This window comes from Podarcis melisellensis (genome assembly GCF_964234715.1).
Source record: "Podarcis melisellensis genome assembly, chromosome: 1".
Taxonomy (NCBI): domain Eukaryota; kingdom Metazoa; phylum Chordata; class Lepidosauria; order Squamata; family Lacertidae; genus Podarcis; species Podarcis melisellensis.
This window is the reverse complement of record NC_138528.1, coordinates 99,293,707-99,299,706: the sequence shown is the minus strand read 5'-3', so window position 1 is coordinate 99,299,706 and position 6,000 is coordinate 99,293,707. Positions and strand designations below refer to the sequence as shown.

The window sequence follows — 6,000 nt, the reverse complement described above, 5'->3', positions numbered from 1 at the left end:
CTTTCTAAGTTATGGTTGTATCTGAAAGGTAGCTCCTTTTGTTTGTTGTCCTAGGTGGAGCTTTAAGCCTGATCCAAAGCAAAAGATCCATAGCTCATTTACAAATCCTAGACACCATGGAACTTGTAAATAAAGGTTATTTATTGTACGCATTAAATATTTTCTGCCTTTTCCTGGTAAAATTCCCCAAGGCTACTAGTGAACTGCATTCACAAAGTGGCACTTGAAAATTTATGGTATATTGTCATATATGAAGGGGTTTGTTTTTCACATAGGATGCTCCTCAACCTTTCAAAGTTTCCAGCAGTCCCTGAAGCACACTGAACTGTGTGACATCAGAGCAGCTAAGCCAACGGCAGCCAGAAGGGTCACAACTTGCTTGCCAATATGGGCTGTTGTAGAACACCTGAGTAGATCAACCAATGGCATCAAGGGAGCCACAGCAAGCAGGGGAAACAGAAGAAAATAAGGGGCAACAGCAAGGGAAGACTCACGAGGGCTGTTCAGGACCATCTGAGAAAGGCTTAATGGTGTAGCCCTTCATATGTAAGTGATTGGACCGTGAAGTCCCGGGTGGCTTGTGGACGAAATGTTCCGACACGTTGCCAAGAAGGCCAAGAAATAATTGAATTCCTATACTTTAGTCCATCTCACTCCTCCTCTACTGTCATTGCTCTTCGGGGGATACACCCATCTCCAGAACAGTGTGGCTGGATCTAGGACAGATCCGGTGATTTGCCATGAAGAAAGAAGTAATGAAAGCACTCATTAGAGGGAACCCTATTAGACCAGGAAATTTTTTAATCCCTGTCACACAGTGGTAAAATGTTGCCAGCCTGAAATTCTTAAATCAAAAGCACTTTCTGAGTGTAAAGAGGAGTGACTCCTTTCTGCAGCTTCCTTGGTACCATCCCTCTGCCATAATGCTGAGGCCTTTTGCTTTCTTTAAATGCAGGGGTCTAACTAATTACTGGCAGGAAGTGCTCTTTTATTATTTCATTGGTATGCAAATTAACAGAAGTAGAAAAATATTCTAAAGAAACTGTTACAATATCTGTCCGCAGCCTGATGGCCAATTAGAAAATGGTATTGTATCAAGCCTTATGGCTGCAAACTGTTCTCACTTGAATGGCTTGAAGTTGAGTTTTCATGGGGGCTATGGCTACTAGGCCTCTCAGAACGAGGGGAAAGGTATTTCAAGTGAGGAATTATAAATTAAGAAACATTTTCTGATTAAGCCAAAAAGAAAAGAAACAAGGAAAGGAAAAAACTAACTTGAGGATTTGCCTGTTTTATACTTACCACCAGTAAGCTCTACAAAACACACACACACAAACACCCCACAAAACTTTATTTGGCCAACTTACAGGGAAGTTAGGACCAGGATTGTGTGATACATGTCACTTTATTCTGCAGACACATTCCAAATAAAGGTAGGGACACTGAAAAGCATCTGTGTTGTATATATTAATGGGACGAAAGTATACAGAATTTCCTCTGGAGGATTGCATCCAACATCTGGCTTTCCAGTGGTGTAAACAGTATAAAGAAAGCTTAAAGATTTTTATAATGGATGGTTGAAAAGGGCTACATACTGTGAATACAATATATTGTTTTCATACAATTATTCTGTACTTCCTGCTTCCACTTAAAAACTTGCAATAACTCCCAATCTTGTGATATTTTGGAGCTTCCGCTTACAGAGGACAGGGAAGCAGAGAAGCACATGAGAAAGAGGAGGAATAATGAACAAGCAGCTTCTTGAGCCAATCAAAGGGAGTTTGAGGCGGCTTGTTTCCTTATAGTACCACAGTAATATATGCAAATATATAATTTTCTGGATGTATACTATTTATGAAATAAATTATTTGTGATATTTACCTTCCACAACCACCCATGGTTCCCTTTTTGCAATCTGTTCTTGCTTTCTGCAGTAGTCAAACATGCATCTCTAGTGTTTACTAAATGTATCTAATGGGCTTCAAGCTAGCCCACAAATGTTTACGCCACACCAGAATCAATTTTCTGTTCCTTATGGTGTCACAGGACCCTATGATGTTTTCAATAATTTGTAATAACCTAGAGTGGCATTCAACTAAGCTTTACTCAGAGCAGACTCATTGAAGTTAATGAACATGACTTAAGTTTATGAGTTTCAATCTGGTTTACTTTGAGTAAAACTTAGTTGAATGCCACCCAAAGTACAGTACCTTGGTTTACAAACTTAATCCGTTACAGAAGTCCGTTCTTAAACCAAAGTGTTCTTAAACCGAGGTGTGCTTTCCCATAGCAGCGGGAAATTTACAATTTACAAATGGAACACACTCAACAGGAAGCAGAACATGTTCTTATTCCAAGGCAAAGTTCACAAACTAAAACACCTACTTCCAGGTTTGCAACATTCCTAATCCTAGTTGTTCATAAACTAAGCTGTTCTTAAACCAAGGTACCACTGTATTCACTTAGGAATTCGAATTAGCAGGGTTTGCAAAAAACAGAATAAGGAATGTTTTACATTACCTAGAAACAGAGTTAGGAAGAGCAGAAACTCTTTTTTGCCATCTTTTAAAGGTTATTGGGGTAGGGTGGACACCTATTAAATTTTTTCATAGATCTTTATCTATAGGCTTTTTTTCTGTTCCAGTGGGGGTATTTTAAAGTAGCTTGTCTATGTGAACCACACAGCCAAGTCATGGACCCCCTACTTTTGAAAATTTTGGTATGTCTGTGGTAGCTTTTGGTACGTGAATGGTGTCATAGACTCCCGTGGTGGGTTATGCAGACGCCTTGGGGACCACCAATTGGGAACCACTGGTCTATGCTGACCGGTAGTGGCTTTTCAGGATTTCAGACAGGGCACATTCATAGTTTACCTGGTGATCTCAGGATTAAACCTTTTTGCATGCAAAACTGATGCTCTACCACCTGAGCTATGGCCCTGCCTTGTGGAGATGCGTGCAGGAGTCCTTAAAGGGTGGGTCTACTTTTGAAGATTCTGGGATTTCCCGGGGGGGGGGGGAGATCGCTCTCTGAATGAATGTTCATCGATGCTGAAGACTATGTGCTCTATATACGGATTAGCTGCGATGACAAAAGCCAAGCCGGGTTTTGCGCGCCCTGTTTCATTAACACGAAGGGATCGTGTAGATGTCTTGCCGTGAATTAGCCCGCATGGGCTGTGATCTTACACAGGAAGCCCCATGGAGCGGATAGTTCTAAAATATATGATGCCTCTCTCCAGTGAGTTCGTCCACGTCCCTCTCCCAAGCACGCCCAACTAAGTCTGTCCGAAACCTACTTCCTTGGAAGTAAACCCCGCTGAAGCCAAGGGGGCTTACTTCGGAGTAAGCGCGGCTCGGTGCACTGGAGAAGGCAAGCCGGGGCCAACGCGCCGGCGCACCTGCAAGGCGGGTTGCTCCGAGGCGCCGCGCGTAAAAGGGAGCAGGCGAGCTGCTGCTGCTGCTGCTGCTTCGCCCGGGCCGGCTCTTCCTCCCTTCGGCGTCGGGGCGGAGAGCGAGCGGGAGGCGGAGCCGGGGAGGCCGCGCGTTGCTGCCGCCGCCGGCCTCCAGGAGGGGACCAACGAGGAGGAGGTGAGTTCCCCCCCTCTGGGTGGGGTGAAGAGCCAAGGCCGCGCGAAGAGCCGAGCGGGGCGGGAAGGGGAAGGGCGCCGGGCGCGCCGGCCGCCTCGGCGCCGCAGCTGCACCCAGCAAGGCGGGCAGGCGAGAGAGCCGAGCAGCGGGCCCAGGGCGCGCGCAGGCCGGCGGGCTGCAAAGAGCCGCCTTGGCGCGGCCGGGGACGGGCTGGAGGCGGGGGCACGTTGCTTGGGCGGCCCCCTCGGCGCTGGCGACTATGCATATGAAAGGAGAGCGAGGGAGGCGGCGGCGGCGGCGGCGCGGGGGGAAACGCCAGCCTCCTCTGCCAAGACCTGCAGGGACCCCTGTCGTCGGGCCCAGCAGTTACTGACGGGCCGAATATCCGAGGTCGGCGGAGCGCCCGCGAGGCTCCCAAGCCAAGCTCCCTCCCCGAGAAACCTCACTCCTCTGCCCCTTACCGGGCGCTGCCTCTTCGTGGGCTTCGAGGCGCGGACGTCTGCTGCATTCAGCCATAAAGCAGGCTTAAGTTGCAAGAAAGAAAAGAGTGTTCCGGAGCACGTGCAGAGTGCTTTTCCGTGTTAAGCACCACACCCACATACTACGAGGCTTCCTGGCAAACTCGAGGTTTAATCGCTCGTTTTAGAAATAAAAAGCATTCGGAGCGGGCGGGCATTGAAGCACAATAAACCTCCGCAGTGGAAAGCGGTGGTGAGTTTTTATGGGGAGGGAGAGTAGCTTTGAGTGGGAGAGCACCTGCTTACCTGCTTTGTATAGTGAAGGGTCCAGATAGACCCTCTTGCAGATCCGTAGAGGGCTGGGCAGCTTCCAGCTTCTGAGGCCCCTAGTAGTAGTAGTAGTAGTAGACATAATTATTATTATAGTAGTAGTAATAACAATAATAATAGGAGGACACACAAAAGTAAGTTGCCAAAAAGGAGTGAGTGGATTGTTTATATAATCAACTAGTCTGAAGATACATTCATCACTGTCCAATCTTGTGCTGTCAGAACTGATACATTTTTGCTAAAATGACAAAATCTGTCCGTTGACAAACACACATACACACACTACCAAATCACATCTCTTACTTGCTAAAAAAATTCAGCTCTAAGCTGAGAGTGGGTGTCACATTTTGGTGTGATGTGCATAGTCGCAAAACTTCTCAAATGCCAAAAAAATTACAAGTGTCGAAATGTGAGTTCTCCTTTGAGCTTGAGGCCTAGACCAAATGGCCCTCCCGGCTCACTCTCTGCTTGGTTCTGGTCTAAAGTTCAACCCCAGGTGTCTCCAGTTAGAAGGATCAGGTAGTAGTGGGTAATGGGTAAGACCCAAATAAGACTCTGGAAAGCAGGAGCCAGTCACAGTGCTTGCTGAGCTTGAGAAATGGTCTGGGCTGTTAAGGCAGCTTCCTGCTTACTGTTTATGTAGTGGAAAAAACCAAACACTGCTGCCCCAATCTTTCTCATGCGGGGGTTTCTTAGGACATGTTAAAGGGCATTTGCTGAAGGTTTCAGTTTCTAAATTTATGGAGAGTCTCCTTTTACCAGTTAGTAGTAGGCACAGATTCCTGTAGACAGAATGCAGAACATAGGTAAAGGTAAAGGGACCCCTGACTGTTAAGTCCAGTCGCGGACGACTCTGGGGTTGCAGTGCTCATCTTGCTTTACTGGCCGAGGGAGCTGGCGTACAGCTTCCGGGTCATGTGGCCAGCATGACTAAGCCGCTTCTGGCGAACCGGAGCAGCGCACGGAAACACCGTTTACCTTCCTGCCAGATTGGTACCTATTTATCTACTTGCACTTTGTGCTTTCAAACTGCTAGGTTGGCAGGAGCAGGGACCGAGCAACAGGAGCTCACCCCATCGCGGGGATTCGAACCGCCGACCTTCTGGTTGCCAAGCCCTAGGCTCTGTGGTTTAGACCACAGCGCCACCCGTGTCCCTTTGAGAACCTCTGTACACCAGCTCAAAATGCCATGGTGGAGTGGAATTTTGAAAGATTCCATATCGTCGGGAACTGATTCATGAGACAAAATCTGGTCTGCTTGGGTAAGAGGGTTGAATATTCAGCATTTTGCATGTGGCGGAGCAGAAATATGATTGCTGGTTTGCAACTCAGCACAACAAAGTTGCTGAAAGTGAACTGGGAGGTGGGTAAAGTACACAGGCAACTTGCAAGCTTAAAGTTTGTTGGCACAGTCCCAGTGCCATTTTTCAGCAAATAGCAAATGCACAGACCCATTGATTCCATAGCCAGAATATTCTACGTTAAGCCATCCTGATTCAGAGCTTTTAATGCTGCTTTCTTTATTAAAGGCTCTCATGTAAATTTATGTGGATGCATGTTGTTGGGCAGGTAATAAATATTAGCGGGCCTTCAGATAATAGTTCTTGTGTGCTTTATTTTGG

At 46.8% G+C, this 6,000-nt stretch overlaps 1 protein-coding gene across 6 annotated transcripts in view; it reads left to right on the top strand.

The window, feature by feature from the left end:
• Window positions 1–3,439: 3,439 nt before the first annotated feature.
• The window catches only part of GTDC1 (glycosyltransferase like domain containing 1), a 215,496-nt gene continuing 212,935 nt past the window's right edge, over window positions 3,440–6,000 (top strand). For 2 of the 6 annotated variants that reach the window (XR_014172699.1, XM_081929614.1), the window contains exon 1: window positions 3,440–3,590. The gene's annotated coding sequence lies outside the window, so the exon portion shown is untranslated. The remainder of the gene's footprint in view (window positions 3,591–6,000) is intronic. The other 4 variants (XM_081929616.1, XM_081929615.1, XM_081929610.1 and 1 more) reach the window with 4 other exon arrangements.